The sequence below is a fragment of the Somniosus microcephalus genome, chromosome 22 (assembly GCF_052327205.1).
Source record: "Somniosus microcephalus isolate GS21.2 chromosome 22, FLI_Smic_1.0, whole genome shotgun sequence".
Lineage (NCBI taxonomy): Eukaryota > Metazoa > Chordata > Chondrichthyes > Squaliformes > Somniosidae > Somniosus > Somniosus microcephalus.
Window position 1 is genome coordinate 36,737,915 of NC_141008.1, and position 16,968 is coordinate 36,754,882.

At 43.6% G+C, this 16,968-nt stretch overlaps 1 protein-coding gene across 1 annotated transcript in view; it reads right to left on the minus strand.

Moving 5' to 3' along the window:
* Nucleotides 1-16,968, minus strand: part of galnt17 (polypeptide N-acetylgalactosaminyltransferase 17) — a 553,078-nt gene that overhangs the window by 438,365 nt on the left and 97,745 nt on the right. The gene's annotated exons all lie outside the window — the stretch shown is intronic.

The following is a 16,968-nucleotide window of genomic DNA, read 5'->3' on the forward strand; positions in this document are numbered from 1 at the left end:
GCCAATCTACTATCACAGAACCATCTCCTGAATCTAACAGAATTAGACACACGAAATAGGAGCAGGATCAGGCTACATGGCCCCTGGGCCCGCTCCGCTACCCACAGGGCCATGACCGATCCAAACCTAGACTCATGTCCAAATTCCTGCCTGCTCCCCATAACCCTTTATTCCCTTTACTTCTAGGAAACTGTCTATTTCTGTTTTAAATTTATGTAATGATGTAGCTTCTACAGCTTTTGGGGCAGCATATTCCATGGAACTACCACCCTCTGAGTGAAGTAGTTCCTCCTCATCTCAGTTTTGAAAGAGCAGCCCCTTATTCTAAGACTATGCCCCCTAGTTCTAGTTTCACCCATCATCGGGAACATCCTCCCCGCATCCACCCAATCCAACCCTTTCACAATCTTATATGTTTCAATAAGATCGCCTCTCATTCTTCTGAACTCCAATGAGTAGAGTCCCAATCTACTCAACCTCTCCTCATATGTCCGTCCCCTCATCCCCGGGATTAACCGAGTGAACCTTCTTTGTACTGACTCAAGAGCAAGTATGCCTTTTCTTAAGTATGGACACCAAAACTGTATGCAGTATTCCAGGTGCGGTCTCACCAATACCTTGTACAACTGAAGCAATACCTCCCTATTTTTATATTCTATCCCCCTAGTAATGAAAGCCAACATTCCATTGGCCTTCTTAATCACTTGATGCACCTGCATACTAACCTTTTGAGTTTCGTGCACCAGGACCCCCAGATCCCTTTGTACTTCAGTACTTTCCAGTTTCTTGCCATTAAGATAATAACTTGCTCTACGATTTTTCCTGCCAAAGTGCATAACCTCACACTTTCCAGTATTGTATTCCATCTGCCAAATCTCCGCCCACTTACTTAGCCTGTCTATGTCCCCTTGCAGGTTTTTTATGTCCTCCTCACTCACTACTTTCCCTCCCATCTTAGTATCATCTGCAAACTTTGATATGTTACACTCGGTCCCCTCCTCCAAATCGTTAATATAGATTGTAAAGAGTTGGGGACCCAGCACTGACCCCTGCGGAACACCACTAGTTACTGATTGCCAGTCCGAGAATGAACCATTTATCCCAACTCTCTGCCTTCTGTTAGATAGCCAATCCTCTATCCATGCCAGAATATTACCCCCAATCCCGTGATTTTATATCTTAAGCAATAATCTTTTGTGTGGCACCTTGTCAAATGCCTTTTGGAAGTCTAAATACACTACGTCCACTGGTTCCCCTTTATCCACCCTATATGTTACTTCCTCAAAGAACTCCAACAAATTTGTCAAACATGACTTCCCCTTCATAAAACCATGCTGACTTTGTCCTATTAAATTATGATTATCCAAATGTCCTGTTACTGTCTCCTTAATAATGGACTCCAATATTTTACCTACCACAGATGTTAGGCTAACCGGTCTATAGTTTCCAGCCTTCTGTCTACTGCCCTTTTTAAATAAGGGCGTTACATTAGCAGTTTTCCAGTCTGCCAGGACCTTTGCCGAGTCCAGGGAGTTTTGGAAAATTATTACCAATGCATCCACAATCCCTACCGCCACTTCCCTCAAGACCCTAGGATGTAAGCCATCAGGTCCAGGTGATTTATCCGCCTTGAGTCCCATTATTTTACCGAGTACCACTTCCTTAGTGATTTTGATCGTGTTTAGCTCCTCCCTCCCTATAGCCCCCTGTTTGTCCAGTGTTGGGATATTCTTAGTGTCTTCTACTGTAAAGACTGATACAAAATATTCATTCAGTGTTTTTGCCATCTCCATATTTCCCACCATTAATTTCCCGGTCTCATCCTCTAAGGGACCAACATTTACTTTAGCCACCCTTTTTCTTTTTATATAACCATAAAAACTCTTACTATCTGTTTTTATATATTTTGCTAATTTACTTTCATACTCTATCTTCCCTTTCTTAATCAATCTTTTTGTTATTTTTTGCTGTCTTTTAAAGTTTTCCCAATCCTCTATCCTCCCACTAGATTTGGCTACCTTATATGCCCTTGTTTTTAGTCGAATACTATCCTTAATTTCTTTACTTAGCCACGGATGGCTGTCTTTTCTTTTACACCCTTTTCTTCTCAGTGGAATATATATTTTTTGGAAGTTGTAAAATAACTCCTTAAATGTACACCACTGATCATGTATCGTCTTACCCTTTAATCTATTTTCCCAATCCACTCTACTCAATTCCATTCTCATACCTTCATAGTCTCCTTTATCCAAGCTTAGCACGCTTGTTTGAGATCCAACCTTCTCACCCTCTAATTGAATATGGAATTCAACCATATTATGGTCACTCATTCCAAGGGGATCCTTTACTAGGACATTTTAAATTAATCCTGTCTCGTTACACAGGACCAGATCTAAGGTTGCTTGCCCCCTGGTCGGTTCAGTTACATACTGCTCAAGAAACCCATCCCTAATACACTCAATGAACTCATCCTCAAGGCAGCCCTGCCCAATTTGATTTGTCCAATTAATATGATAGTTAAAATCCCCCATAATTATAGATGCTCCCTTATTACAAGCCTCAACTATTTCCTGATTGATACTCCGTCCAACAGAGTTGCAACTGTTCAGAGGCCTATAGACTACGCCCACTAGTGTTTTTTTCCCCTTATTATTCCTTACCTCCACCCAAACTGTTTCATTATCCTGATCTTTTGACCCAATATCATTTCTCTGTATTACAGTGATTCCTTCCTTTATTAACATAGCCACCCCACCTCCCCTTCCTTCCTGCCTGTCCTTCCTGATCGTTAAATAACCTGGTATGTTTAATTCCCAGGCATTGTCACCCTGCAGCCATGTTTCTGTAATGGCCACAAGATCATATCCATATGTAGTTATTTGTGCCATTAACTCGTCTATTTTGTTACGAATGCTACGTGCATTCAGATAGAGAACTTTCAAATATGTTTTGTGACACTTAGTTCCTGCTTTTGCCCTTTTTATTACTTTACCTTTTACTCCATACCTTCTGCCCCTTCCTGACACGCTCTGGTTTTTAATTTCCCCACTGCGACCTAAGTCTATGACCTTCCCTGTTGTCATTTTTATTATTTGCTCTCTAGGAACCTCCCCCCCACTAGTTAGTTTAAAGCCCTAGTTATATGATCCGCCAGGACTCTAGTCCCAGCACTGGCCAAGTGAAGCCCATCCCAACGGAACAGCTCCCTCCTGCCCCAGTACTGGTGCCAGTGTCCCAGGAAGCAAAACCCATTTCTCCCACACCAATCTTTGAGCCACGCATTTAACTCTCTAATTTTATTTGCCCTAGCCAAATTCGCTCGTGGCTCAGGTAATAATCCAGAGATGTGTTGATGAGCTGGAGTCTGAGCTTCAGACACTGTGACACATCAGGGAGGGGGAGAAGTACCTGGACTCTGTGTATCAGGAGGTGGTCACACCTATGAAGTTAAGTAATTCAGATGTAGCCCATGGTCAGGGACAGGACGGTGTGACTACGAGTACGGGGATCCAGGAGGTAGAGCTGGAGGAGCCGCAGCCCTTGCTTTTGACCAACAGGTCCCCTGTGGGGACAGGAGCAGGGACTGCAGGGAGGATGAGCAACCTGGACACAGCACCGTGGAACGGGGGGCCATTCAAGAGGGGGGAGTAAATAGAAATGTTGTAGTGGTAGGGGATAGTATTATTAGGGGGATAGATAGAGTTCTCTGCAGCCGAGAGCGAGAGTCCTGAAGGCTGTGTTGCCTACCCGGTGCCAGGGTTAAGGACATCTCCTCTGGGCTGGAAAGAAACTTGCAGTGGGAGGTGGTGGATCCAGTTGTCGTGGTCCATGTTGGTACAAACGACGTAGATAGGACTAGGAAGCCGGTTCTGTTAAAGGAGCATGAGCAGCTAGGGGTCAAATTAAAAAACAGAACCTCAAGGGTTGCTGGCCATCCTTAAAGTTATCCTGTTACTCAGAGGAAGAAATGGTAGAAGCAAAGGCACAAGATAGCACCTTGGCACCTTTCCAGAATGCAGTTTTGGACATCCTTTAGAGAAGGGTGCTCCTTTTTGGAGTGAAGGAACTTCTTCCTTTGATGAGCTTCGATTTTTGTGCTCAAGTTTGTGGAGTGGACTTTGAACCCACAACCTGCTGACTCAGAGGCAAGAGTGCTACCCACTGTGCCACGGCTGACACTCTGATATTCAAAGAATGAATATGCTGTCTCATCTATATATCAGTCCTGGGAAAAAATACAGAAGAAATTTGCTGGTTTCCACAAGGTGCTTGTAATAGAGCCACCTGGTGGACTACTGATATATATAATAATAAAGCCATATGCAGTACAGTTCTTACAAAAAGCCATGTTGTGCTGTTGTATATATATGCTGTGTCTCAAGCTATCACAGAATTGACGATGAGGATGCGATTACGGATTCCCCAGCTGAAATTTTTGTTGGAGGATAATCCTGCCAACTGATGGAGGGACTGTTAGAGGTTCCTCGTTTTGCAGAAAAACTTAAAAATCCAAGGTAAATTTTGAGCACACGTGACTGAACTGTTGATGTTGCCAGAGTCCAGGTGGCTGCGCCTATGGGAATAATAAGGTGCTTGGGTGAGTTCCATCGTGACCGAGAGACTTTCAGAGTGTATGTGAAGTGGCTAGAAATGCTTTTCACTGCAAACAGTATCACCAAAATCCCCGATGATGTAAATCGTAATCGGGCAGTTTTAGAAATGAAACGGGCTATTTTTTTGACTGAAGCAGGCCCCGAGGTTTATGAAACCCTGAAAAGTTTGCTTGTTCCCGCCAAGCCGAAGGACACGCCACTGAAGGCGATCCTCACCAAGTTAGAACAGCACTACAATCCTGAGACCCTGGAAATAGCTGAAAGTTATTGTTTTGTAACACGTGATCAATTAAATGATGAGGGTATCAGTGAGTACATTGTAGCTTTAAAAAAGCTATCCATTCACTGTCATTTTGGAAACTTTCAGGACCAAGCTTTGCGTAACCACTTTGTTTGTGGGTTGAAAACTGAACGTATCAAAAATAAATTGTTGACAACCCCTAACTTGACTTTTGCCTTAGCTTGTCAGACAGCTATGTTGATGGATATGGCCGACCGATACTCCTGAGCGTTCCGCGCCATTTCCAGTCATCAGACAACCGAGGTGAATCGGCTGCAGGCTAAAAGTAAAAGGCAGTTGGGCCCCAAGACCTCAGTAACTGGCCAAGGTAACAGTGCATTGAAGTCGTGCTATCAGTGCCTGGGACAACACATCACTCAAAGTTGTCCATATGTGAAGGCAGCGTGTTTCTACTGCAAGAAAACTGGGCATCTTGCGAAGGCGTACCAACAGAAGAGTAAACTGACTGGCAATGCTAGAAGTAGAAATCGCCAGACACTACATACCGTTGAAGAGAAGCAGCAGGACCAGGAGTTTCTGGAGATTCATGTCATCAGGAGCACGAAGGTATCTAACAGCGATTCGCAAGGTATCGTCATCCAAGTAGATGTCGCAGGAACCAGGATACCCATGGAAATCGACACTGGTGCATCCGTGAGCATAGTACCAAAATCAATATATCGTGACAAGTTGCGTGATTATCGACGAGAGAAATCGAAGATAGAACTGTGAAGCTCTATGTGAGGCTGCAAATCCCTGTAGTAGGAAGTGTCACCATACCAGTGAAATGCAAGGATCAGTGTCAGAGCTTGCCTCTCATAGTAGTGGCAGGAGACAAGCCTGCCTTGATACGTAGAAATTGGTTGGGATCACTGAAGCTGGATTGGAATGAGATTTTTCGCGTGGAAGCAAAATTTGCATAGAAAGATGATGTCATCAAGCAGTATCCGAAGGTGTTCAGTGAAACAGGCAGGCCGATCCAAGACTTCAAGGTGAGTGTCAGAATGCAGAAGGACGCAAGACCAGTTTACTGCAAGCCACGTCCCGTACCATATGCACTCAAGGAGAAAATTGAGCAAAAACTCAAAAGACTAGAAACTGAGAACATTATCTCTAAGGTACATCTGAGTAATTGGGCTACACCCGTTGTTGTTGTACCTAAGTCAGATGGTAAGGTAAGGTTGTGTAGTGATTATGGTAACCGTAAATCAGGTTCTAGAGTGTAATCTACCCAATACATTGCCAAATGTGGAAGATGTGTTCATAATGCTGACAGGTGGCCAGATGCTTTTGAAGTTAAATCTAACAAATGCCTACCTACAACAAGATGAAGAGTCCAAGTCATGCTTGACTATAAATACTCACCGAGGCTTATATCAGTTCAATAGGCTATCATTTGGAGTGTCTTCTGCCCCCAACATATTCCAGGGGGTGATGAAGCAAATTTTGCAAGGGATTGAAGGGGTAGTGTGTTATTTGGATGACATACTAATTTCAGCACCAAACAGGCAAATCCATGATGAGGTGTTGAATGAAGTGCTCAAACGGCTAGAGAAGCATGGAGTACGAGTAACAGCTCACAAGTGTGAGTTGTTTCAAAACTCAGTAGAGTACTTAGGGCACAGAGTAGACAAAGATGGTTTACATCCAACCAAGGGAAAGCTGGAGGCAATCAGAAATGCACCCACTCCCAAGAATGTCTCTGAACTTTCATCATTTTTGGGTCTTTTGAATTATTACAGAAAGTTCCTCCCAACTTTGGCTACATTGTAACATCCACTGAATGAGCTGTTGAGAAAACAGATCCCTTGGAAGTGGTCAAAAGAATGCAACACAGCATTCAAAGGGTGTAAAAGCCAGTTAGTAGAGAGTACCATGTTAGTTTACTATGATATATCTAAGGAGATCAAGCTAGCGTGTGACGCCCCTCCGTACGGAGTTGGGGCAGTGATCTCTCATGTACTAGATAGTGGGGAGGAGAGACCAATTGCTTTTGCTTCACGCAATCTTAGTGCCAGTGAGCATAATTATGCACAGATTGAAAGGAAAGCTTAGTCATTGATTTTTGGGGTCACAATGTTTCACAAAAACTTGTTTGGTCATAAGTTTACCATAGTTACCATAAGCCCCTGACAGCAATCCTCCATCCAAGTCCCCAGTCCCAACCTTAGCTGCAGCCTGAATGCAGAGATGGGCTTTCATTTTGTCAGCGTATAGTATGGCATTGAGTACAGATGACCAGCTGATCACAGTAATGCTGATGCTATGTCCAGGTTGCCATCCCCATCACAAGTTACACCCAATAAGGAAGAAGTGTTCTATTTCTCATACATTGATGAGCTGCCAGTCACAGCTGAAGAGATTGGTAGGGCAACCAAACGTGACCCAATTATGTCAAAGGTGTATGATTACATAGCAAATGGATGGCCAAACCAGGTATCCGAGGAAGATATCCATCCATACTTCGTTCATAGGAATGAATTGTCAGTGGATAAAGATTGTACCATGTGGGGAGCAAGAGTGGTTATCCCAAATAGGTTCAGGTTTAAATTGTTAGGAGATCTTCATGACCAGCACCTGAGAATGTGCTTGACCAAGAGCTTTGCATGCAGTTACTTATGGTGGCCAGGTTTAGGTAAAGAGATAGAGTACATAGTCAGTCAGTGTACAACATGTCAATCGGTGAGCAAGAAACCACCATCAGTACCATTACAGCCATTGAAATGGCCTCCCAGAGTGTGGCAAAGGTTACATGTAGATTTTGCTGAGCTAGAAGGACAGCAATTGTTCATAGTGATAGATAGTCACTCGAAGTGGGTAGAGGTGTTTTCTATGCGGATAATAACAAGCAAAACACTGGACAATTTGCAAAGATTGTTTTCTTCATACGGCCTCCCAGAAGAAATTGTGTCTGATAATGAGCTGCAGTTTTGTTCAGAAGAGTTCACACAGTTCATGAGCAGAAACGGTGTGAAACATACCAAAGTTCCACCGTACCACCCTGCTTCAAATGGTGCAGCAGAGCGCACAGTACAAATTGTCAAACGTGCCCTCATCGAGCAAATGTTGGATCCAAATCCAAAGAAATGTCAGTTGTCAGTTGACCACAAACTGGCAAATTTTCTGATTACCTATTGGAATACTCCTCATACCACGACTGGTAGAAAACCAGCAGAGTTGTTTCTCAAACGACAGCCACAAACCAGGTTCTCATTGTTAAAGCCAAACTTGGCACAGTCCGTAGAAGAGAAACAATCAAGGCAGAGAGAGAGTCATGATAAAGGTAGAGTTAGAGAGAGAAGTGTGAAGTTGAACCAGAAGGTTAGAGTGAAGAACCATCATCATAAATGGTTAAAGTGGTTACCAGGAAGAGTAGTGAAGATATGTGGCCCTCGCACATATTTAGTCAAGATGTTTGATCATGGAAAGGTTAGGTTTGTTCACATTGATCATATCTTCCCCACAGAAGTGGAAGGAGTTGAAAGCTGGGATGATTCTATTTATTCTGATGAATCAGATAGTCTTGTTACAAGTAGAGTACCAGTAGCAAATCCTACATCAGACGTACCAGAAACAAGTCCAAGACAAAGTCAGAATGTAAGTCTGAGCCCGAGTCAGGCAGACAAACAGTCTGAAAGTGTAGAGAGTCCAAATGTAGAATAAGGTCAGCCCTTGGAGAAAAATTCTCCACAGGCTCAGCCTAGAATGAGTCAAAGTCCTACAACAAGATCTGAAAGTTCTGAACAGGAAAGGAGGTATCCTCTTCGAAACAGAAAACCAGTGGTTAAGTTTAATCTGTAAGTATGGAAAATAAGTTCATATTTTTTGTTAGCGTTACAGAATTCTATCGTAGAATTTGGAAACATAAAATGGGTTCCATTTGAGAAATGTATACCAAGAGTTGTATAAACCATGCAAGTCATGTACAATGATTATTTGCTATGATTAACTTCTTCAATAAGGAGGACGAAGTATAATAGAGCCACCTGGTGGACTACTGATGTATAAAATAATAAAGCCATATGCAGTACAGTTCTTACCTGAAGCCATGTTGTGCTGTTATATATATATATCCAAAGATATCTCGGTGCTCATACCATGCCTAATTTCGCAATCTTGCCTTACAATGCATGCTAGCAGCACTTCGCTGCAGGTTTGGTGGCACTCCAAAAACCATTCACCTACTTTCTAAGTGTATAGGCATGCCCATGTTTTTTCTTGCCATTCTGTATTTGTGTTATTAAATATGGCAAGCTACAAACATCAAATATGTTTCTAACACAAGGCATCGGCTTGCTACCTGTCCAGGGATATATATAAGTTGGGCTGGGCACTTGGCTAATACACATCATCTCTCATATTTCTCATTCCAGCATATACACCATTTCTATCAGCTTGCAGGAGAAGACTGCACATAATGGGTGACAGCACATGCAGATCAGAGGGGGTCTACCTAATCTAAGGCTTTTCACTCTTTATAAAGGAGAGGGTGCCCCTGTTTCTGGGTTTGGAAGCAATAGAGACAGTGGAAGGAGGGTTGAGGTCAGAGATCTCCACCAAGCTCAGAGCTATTGCCACACTTTATTTTTTATCTCTATTCACTCAATGGAGAGAACAGATGGCTCACTCTGTTGGTCCAGGCGCTCCTTCAAAACTGACAAATAGTATGTTGCGTATTACATGATGTAATGTCCTTATAAATCAGCAAATCCTCTGACTTGACCTCACCATTGGCAACCGTTGCTTTAGCCGTCTGAGCCCTAACCTCTAGATTTCCCTCCGCAGACCTCTTCACCTCTCCTCCTCCTTAAAGACTCTGCTTAAAACCTACCTCTTTGGCCAAGCTTTTGGTCACCTGCCCTGTGGTGTATGTGCCTTTAAGAGCAATTGTGGTGTATGTGCCTTTAAGAGCCCCAGGTGTGCGTAATGCCGGTAATTGCCACTTGGGCTATATAAGCCTGTGTATTGTGTATATCCTTTAGAACCCCCCCTAGACTTGCTTAGTAAATACCTATGAACCAACTCCTGTCTTCAGTGTCTTTATCTACACACGGACACTACAGTGGCGACGAAGTGGAAACGGACTTACCTGCAATTCGGCAGCACCTCAAGGACATCGATTCCTCCAGCGTCCAGAAGACTCAAGGAAGTAATAGAAACTGTGGTTTCACCAGCTGGCCAAGCTGGTGGCAGGTACTGCGCTAATCCTTCCTGGGCGTCAGGCTGGGGCTCCAGCGGCGGGCTCTACAGCTGAGGCAGGCAGCGAAATCGGAGGCAAGCAATAACGGACTGGGAGGGTGCACTCGGGAGACGGCCGGCGCGGCAAGCAGGTCAGCGTTTAGACCTCCGTCGGGAATGAGTCTCCAACAGTGAATAAACGGAAACCACAGTAAAACAGCGTTGTTATCGGTAGCAGCGGCGGGAAAGCGCAGGAAGCGCCATATCGTTGCTACAGAGAGAAAAAAAAAAAGCACGGGAAGCGCCATATCTTTTTTGAAATGCCTAAGTCTGGCAATATTGATGCTTTTGATAACGAAACAGAGCCTAACTTTGGCAATATTGATGTTTTTGATAACAAGATAGAGGATTGGACCACATATGTAGAAAGAGTGGAGGTGTTTTGCACCGCAAATGGAATAGAAGATGAAAAAAAAGCTTCAGTGCTTCTGGATCTAATGGGCGCAGAAACATACAAGCTGTTACGCAACTTAATCACTCCAGCCGAACCGATGGACAAGAATTTTGAGGAGATTGTTGATACCCTACACTGCCAATTCGAGGCAGGACTGGCAGATTCTCTGCAAGACAAATTCATCTGCGATCCCCTAAGTGTAGAAACACAAAAAAAGGTATCTTCTGGAAAAGACTTAACACTGGACAAGGCTTTCAGTGCAATAGGAGCGGCAAAGATACAGCAAAGGCCACAGGACTTCGGCACCCATGAAATGACACGGGGTTTCGAGAGATGTTATCGCTGCGGCAGATCCAACCATGACCAGAGGAATTGCTGGTTCAAAGAAAAAGCATGCAAGCGATGCGGAAAGATGGGACACATTCCACGTGTATGCCGATCTGAAAATAAAAAATCCACTAACGGGAAAAGAATCAATAAGGAAAAGCACAGAAAGGTACAAATGATGACGGACAGTAGCTCCAAAGACCAGAAGAGCGATAGCGACTCCGGGAACAAGAGACTAAGCTCTCTCAAATTACATAATGTAATTGCCAATGAAGATTACCAGACCATTTGGGTTACCCTCATAATAGCAGGGTCCCCAGTTAAAATGGAGCTAGATACAGGATCAGCTCTAACCGTAATAAATCGACGAGATTACGAGAGGCTATTTTCGCATATACCTCTAAAAGACACATCCATTATCTTAAAAACATATACGGGGCAGAAAGTATACCCCAAAGGAAAAATAAAGGTGCCTGTGGTATACAACGGCAAAGAAATACAAAAGTTGTATTTATACATTCTACAAGATGGTGGTCCACCGTTGTTTGGACGTGAATGGATAAGGAAGATACGTTTAGACTGGCACTCCATTCAGGCACTGACGGTGACCAGTAAGGAAAAAAACAATGATGACATCATACCTGAACGATTAAAAGACATCTTGGCCAACGCCAAAGAAGTGTTTCAAGAGAAACTAGGAACCTTGAAAGGCATCACCGCCTCAATAAAAGTGGAAGATGCAGCAATTCCAAAAATTTTTAAGGCAAGACCGGTGCCATACGCAATACGTCCGGCAGTCGAGGCAGAGCTGGAGAATTTGGAAAAGGCAGGCGTATTATCCAAAATAGATTGGAGTGAATGGGCAACACCCATCGTTCCAGTCATGAAAAAAACATTGAAAAATAACTCTGAGGAACAGAGAAAAATTCGCATCTGTGGGGACTTTAAGGTGACTGTAAACCCGGTCCTTCACACGGTACAGTATCCTCTTCCGAGGATAGAAGATATTTTCGCCTCACTATCCGGAGGAAAACGTTTCACAAAAATTGACTTGGCACAGGCATATCTACAGATGGAGGTTGAGGAGACCTCTAAAAAGTATCTCACAATAAACACACACAAAGGCCTGTACCAGTACAATCGACTGGTTTTTGGAGTAGCATCAGCTCCAGCTATCTGGCAAAGAGCTATGGAGCAAGTCCTGCAAGGGATTCCGGGGACTCAGTGTTACCTAGACGACATCCTTATAACAGGAGAAAACGACAACGAGCACCTTGCCAATTTGGAGCAGGTGCTCACTAGGCTGAAAGAACGGGGCCTACGAGCAAATCGCCCCAAGTGCAAATTTTTCCAAAATCAGATATCATATTGTGGCCACATAATTAATAAGGAAGGGTTGCATAAGTCACCTGAAAAAATTGAAGCAGTTATAAAAGCCCCAGCACCTGAAAATGTTTCACAATTGAGGTCATTCCTGGGATTAATAAATTACTATCATAAATTTTTACCGAACTTATCAACTATTCTACACCCTCTTAATGATCTTCTACACACAGGAGTGATTTGGAAATGGAACGAAGACTGTAAACGTGCCTTCCATAAATGTAAAGACTTAATCACATCCGAGAAAGTTTTGGCTCATTACAACCCATCACTACCAATCAGACTGGCGTGCGATGCATCCCCTTACGGCATAGGAGCGGTATTGTCCCATAGATTCCCTGATGGCTCGGAACGGCCGATAGCTTTTGCGTCACGCTCATTGAACTCAGCTGAGCGTAACTATTCCCAGATAGACAGGGAAGCACTCAGCCTGGTATGGGGAGTGAAGAAATTCAACCATTACCTACACGGACAAAAATTTACCTTGCTGACTGACCATCAACCCCTCATCTCCATATTCAACCCTAAGAAAGGTGTCCCCATTATGATGGCACAAAGACTACAGAGGTGGTCCCTTTTTCTAGGGGCACACCAATACAACATTGAATACAAAGGGTCAAAACAGCATGGGAATGCTGACGGTTTATCGCGCCTGCCGTTGCCAATGATAGAAGAGGCACCTACAGTAGACCCAGTAGAGATATTCCACTCTACCATAGTGGAATGTCTACCGGTGACAAATTCTGCCATTGAAAGGGAGACCAGAAATGACCCTACTCTCTCACGGGTCTACGATTTAACAATGAAGGGATGGCCAGCACATGGCGAACCACTGTTGCCAGCATTCTCGCAAAGAAGAGAACAGCTGTCAATGTGCCGAGGAACCTTGATGTGTGGATCCAGAGTGGTGATTCCACCCAAACTCCAGGATAAAGTGCTAAAGGAGCTTCACGAGGGGCATCTGGGCGGAGTGAAAATGAAGAACCTAGCTAGGGCGTTTGTATGGTAGCCAGGTATCGATGGAGACATCGAAGACATGACCAAGAGCTGCCTAGGATGCCAGAAGGTCCAAAATGCTCCGCCACATGCCCCTCTACATCCATGGGAGTGGCCCTCATCTCCCAGGCAAAGGGTGCACATCGACTTTGCTGGTCCATTTATGGACTCAATGTTCTTAATCGCAGTTGATGCACACTCCAAGTGGCCGGAGGTAATAAAGATGTCCTCCACCACCACGGAAAAAACCATCACAGTATTAAGGACCATATTTGCCAGGAATGGGCTGCCGGAACAGATATGTTCTGATAATGGACCGCAATTTGTGTCCGAAGAATTCAGAAAGTTCTTAAAGAACAATGGGGTAAAGCACTACACGTCCGCCCCATACCATCCCGCCACCAATGGATTGGCTGAAAGGTTTGTCCAGACCTTTAAAAAGGCCATAAAGGCCATGGGTAATGAAGACATAAAACTTCAGCACAAGGTGGATAACTTCTTATTTGCATATAGGAATGCAACACATATGGTTACAAACCAAACTCCCGCCATGATGTTCTACAATAGAAACCTAAGATGCCGGCTGGATTTGGTCAAGCCCAACATCTGAAGGGACGTGGAGAACCGGCAGTTTCAGGGCATGAATGAAAGGCCAACTAGGGCCTTCCAGATAGGCCAACCGGTTTTGGCCCGGGACTACCGTACCGAGAAATGGCAGCCTGGAACTATCTGCACACGACTAGGACCACTGATGTATACCGTGGACATCGGAGAAAGCATAATAAGGCGCCATGCTGACCAAATCATCAAGTCATCCGAAAAGGGACAACCTACACCACCACGCTATACATCTAACGATGAAGTAGAGATACCCATATCTACCTCCGATCCGGGGATACTGGAACCCGATGAACCCGACACTGGCCTTCAAGCCGAATCAGCCTTACCAGAAGAACCTACTACACCACCAGAAACTACTACACCCCCGAGGCGTTATCCGGACCGAGTCAGGAAGCCTCCTGAGAGACTAACTTATAATTAATTAATACAGCAATGTATATTATTTTGCATATAACATGTAATTAATAATTACTTAAAATATGATGTACTAGTTAGCTAGAAGGGGAGGAATTGTGGTGTATGTGCCTTTAAGAGCCCCAGGTGTGCGTAATGCCGGTAATTGCCACTTGGGCTATATAAGCCTGTGTATTGTGTATATCCTTTAGAACCCCCCCCAGACTTGCTTAGTAAATACCTATGAACCAACTCCTGTCTTCAGTGTCTTTATCTACACACGGACACTACATGCCCTAATTTCTTCTTCTTTGATTCGGTGTCAATTTTTGTCTGATTATGCTGCTATAAAGTGCCTTAAGACATTTTACTACATTAAAGCTGCTATATAAATGCAAGTTGTTGTTGTTGATTTACCAAAAGCAATGCTACAGGATTTGCACTGGTATATTAAAAAAATCACAATGTAAGCTAGTCTGTGAACTGTTGTTGAAGGGTGAAAACTGCAAAGCTGTGTCATGTTCTGCAGTCCTGTGACAATATTAGACACAAGGTTAAATATTGGAATGCTCCATGTGGCCGGCAGGACCTCGTATACTGGCAGCAGCACGTGTCAGATAATTGCAGGCCAGTGCACTGCTATAACCCTGTGTGCGCTGAGTGTAAGGGCCTGCTGGTGGTGAGTGGCCTCACAAAATTTACCCATCAATCTCATTAATTCTATTCTGTCAAATGGCTCTAAAAATTGGCCTGGTAATAATGTGAAGCTCCTTCAGCACAGGGACAAATCAATCTTCAAAAAGCAAGAGTAATTCCAAACTAATTGTAGAAAAAGTGCTGGAAACCAAACCAGCACATTAAAGATGTGAAGAATATAATCAACATGAGTTATGAGGTAGCTCGACCTTGGAACGGACCCAATGTCAAGTCAGAAGCTTTTAAAACCCAAATGTAAGTTTATTTTCGGCATACTTCCTTATATTGTTTCTTAATATATAAGTAACAAATTTAACATTAAGATTCACTCTTAAATAGGGATCTTTATGATCATTTCTGATACCCTAACATATGTTTCTAATGTTATAAAACTGCATGACTACGTGCTCTCTCCATCACACTTCAGGCATTACATTTTGCTGATTTTGGTTTATAAAAGAGGTGGGGAGGGGAAATAATTAGCACTCTAACCAAGGCTATTAAGGAAAATCTACTGATAAAAAAAAGTCAGAATTGAACCAATTGAATCAGTCAAAATATATTTTCAAAGCTTTTCAGCTGCTGCTTTTTCATTTAGCCAGCCAACTACGCACAGAGAGTAATGTTTGTAGCATTCTCAGCTTGTCGCAGTCCGAGCTTGTGCACCATGGAAAATCTCCCAGCGTGCATTGGTATGATTCTCTCGGGTAATCTGTACAACTCAAAAGCTGGTCTCTCCTTAGGCTATAACAGTAATTATTCATCAACTTGTTCGACAAATTTTGGATAAGAAAGTATTGTAAAGTGCTTAGTTTTACTTTAGAGACAGGTTAGCGTAGAGAGGGGCGAAGCTGGATAGCAAACAGAGGAAAAGAAAGACGCACACACGCATGCACTCACATGAAAGAACATATGACTAGCACAGGAGGCAAGGGTAAGGCAGGTAGAAATGGAAGCATGAAAAAGTGGCAAAGGGGGAGCAGGCTCCAGTGCCCCAGCAGCCTGGGGGAAGAACAAAGCAGGGCGACACACCGGGTACAGACCATTCCACCAACAGTGTTCTGGTGGAGGATCCCCACCCCACACACCAGCCTGCTCTGTTCCCGCCACCCCCCACCCCCCACCCACCACCAATGCTGAATTTTGCAGCTGCATGGGGCAGGTGGGTCCCGGTGATGCACCTTGAGTGGCGCAGGTGCCTAATGTAGATTAAGTGACACCCCAATGACCCCGCAAAAGCTATCAGGGTCAGTGCTAAGAACATACCAGGCATAACTGCTGGGATTGTGGTCCATAGATTTTTGTGACTGTTAAGTCTGTGTGTTCCAGTTATGGTTAATATGAATCACTGCACACAGACCACAAGAATAACTTTAACAGGTCTTTACTAGTCGAAGGTCAGGGCTGAACTACCCAGCAAATTACTACACAGCACTTATATACCGGTGTGGTCACCACCGGTATTACCGTATACAGCAGCCAGAGAAAGTAGTACATCTCTTAAGGTGGAACAGGTTTAAGTTCTCTTAAGGTGGAACAAGTTACATACACCACAGTGACCATTGCTTGAAAGCAAATCAATATTGATAGGAATCACTATTACAGCCTTAACAGCTCTCTGCTGTAATAGTAAAACAACACTCTGCTAAATAAAGGGAAATGAATAAAAATAGACATTAATAAAGCAGGGGGAGATAACCCAGCGAGAAAAGTAAGAAAATCTGGGAATAAATCTTATGGGAAAAATAGAGTTTTTGCTCATTAACTAAAATGCACAGGAATCACGAATAGTTGTTCAAAATAGCTCAGTGTACAAGACCCAATTTACACAACATTAGTGGAGTTCAAAATGTACGACCCAGCTTTTCATTGATCTACACAAGAAAATGACACACAGAGCATTTTATGCTCTTGAAAGCATCTTCAAAGGAAACTGGTGGCAGCAGCACATCATCAACTGCAAACTGTTTAAAACAGAGCATCACCAGCCACAGAAAATAATTGCTGCTCAAAGTCAAAGTGACCTT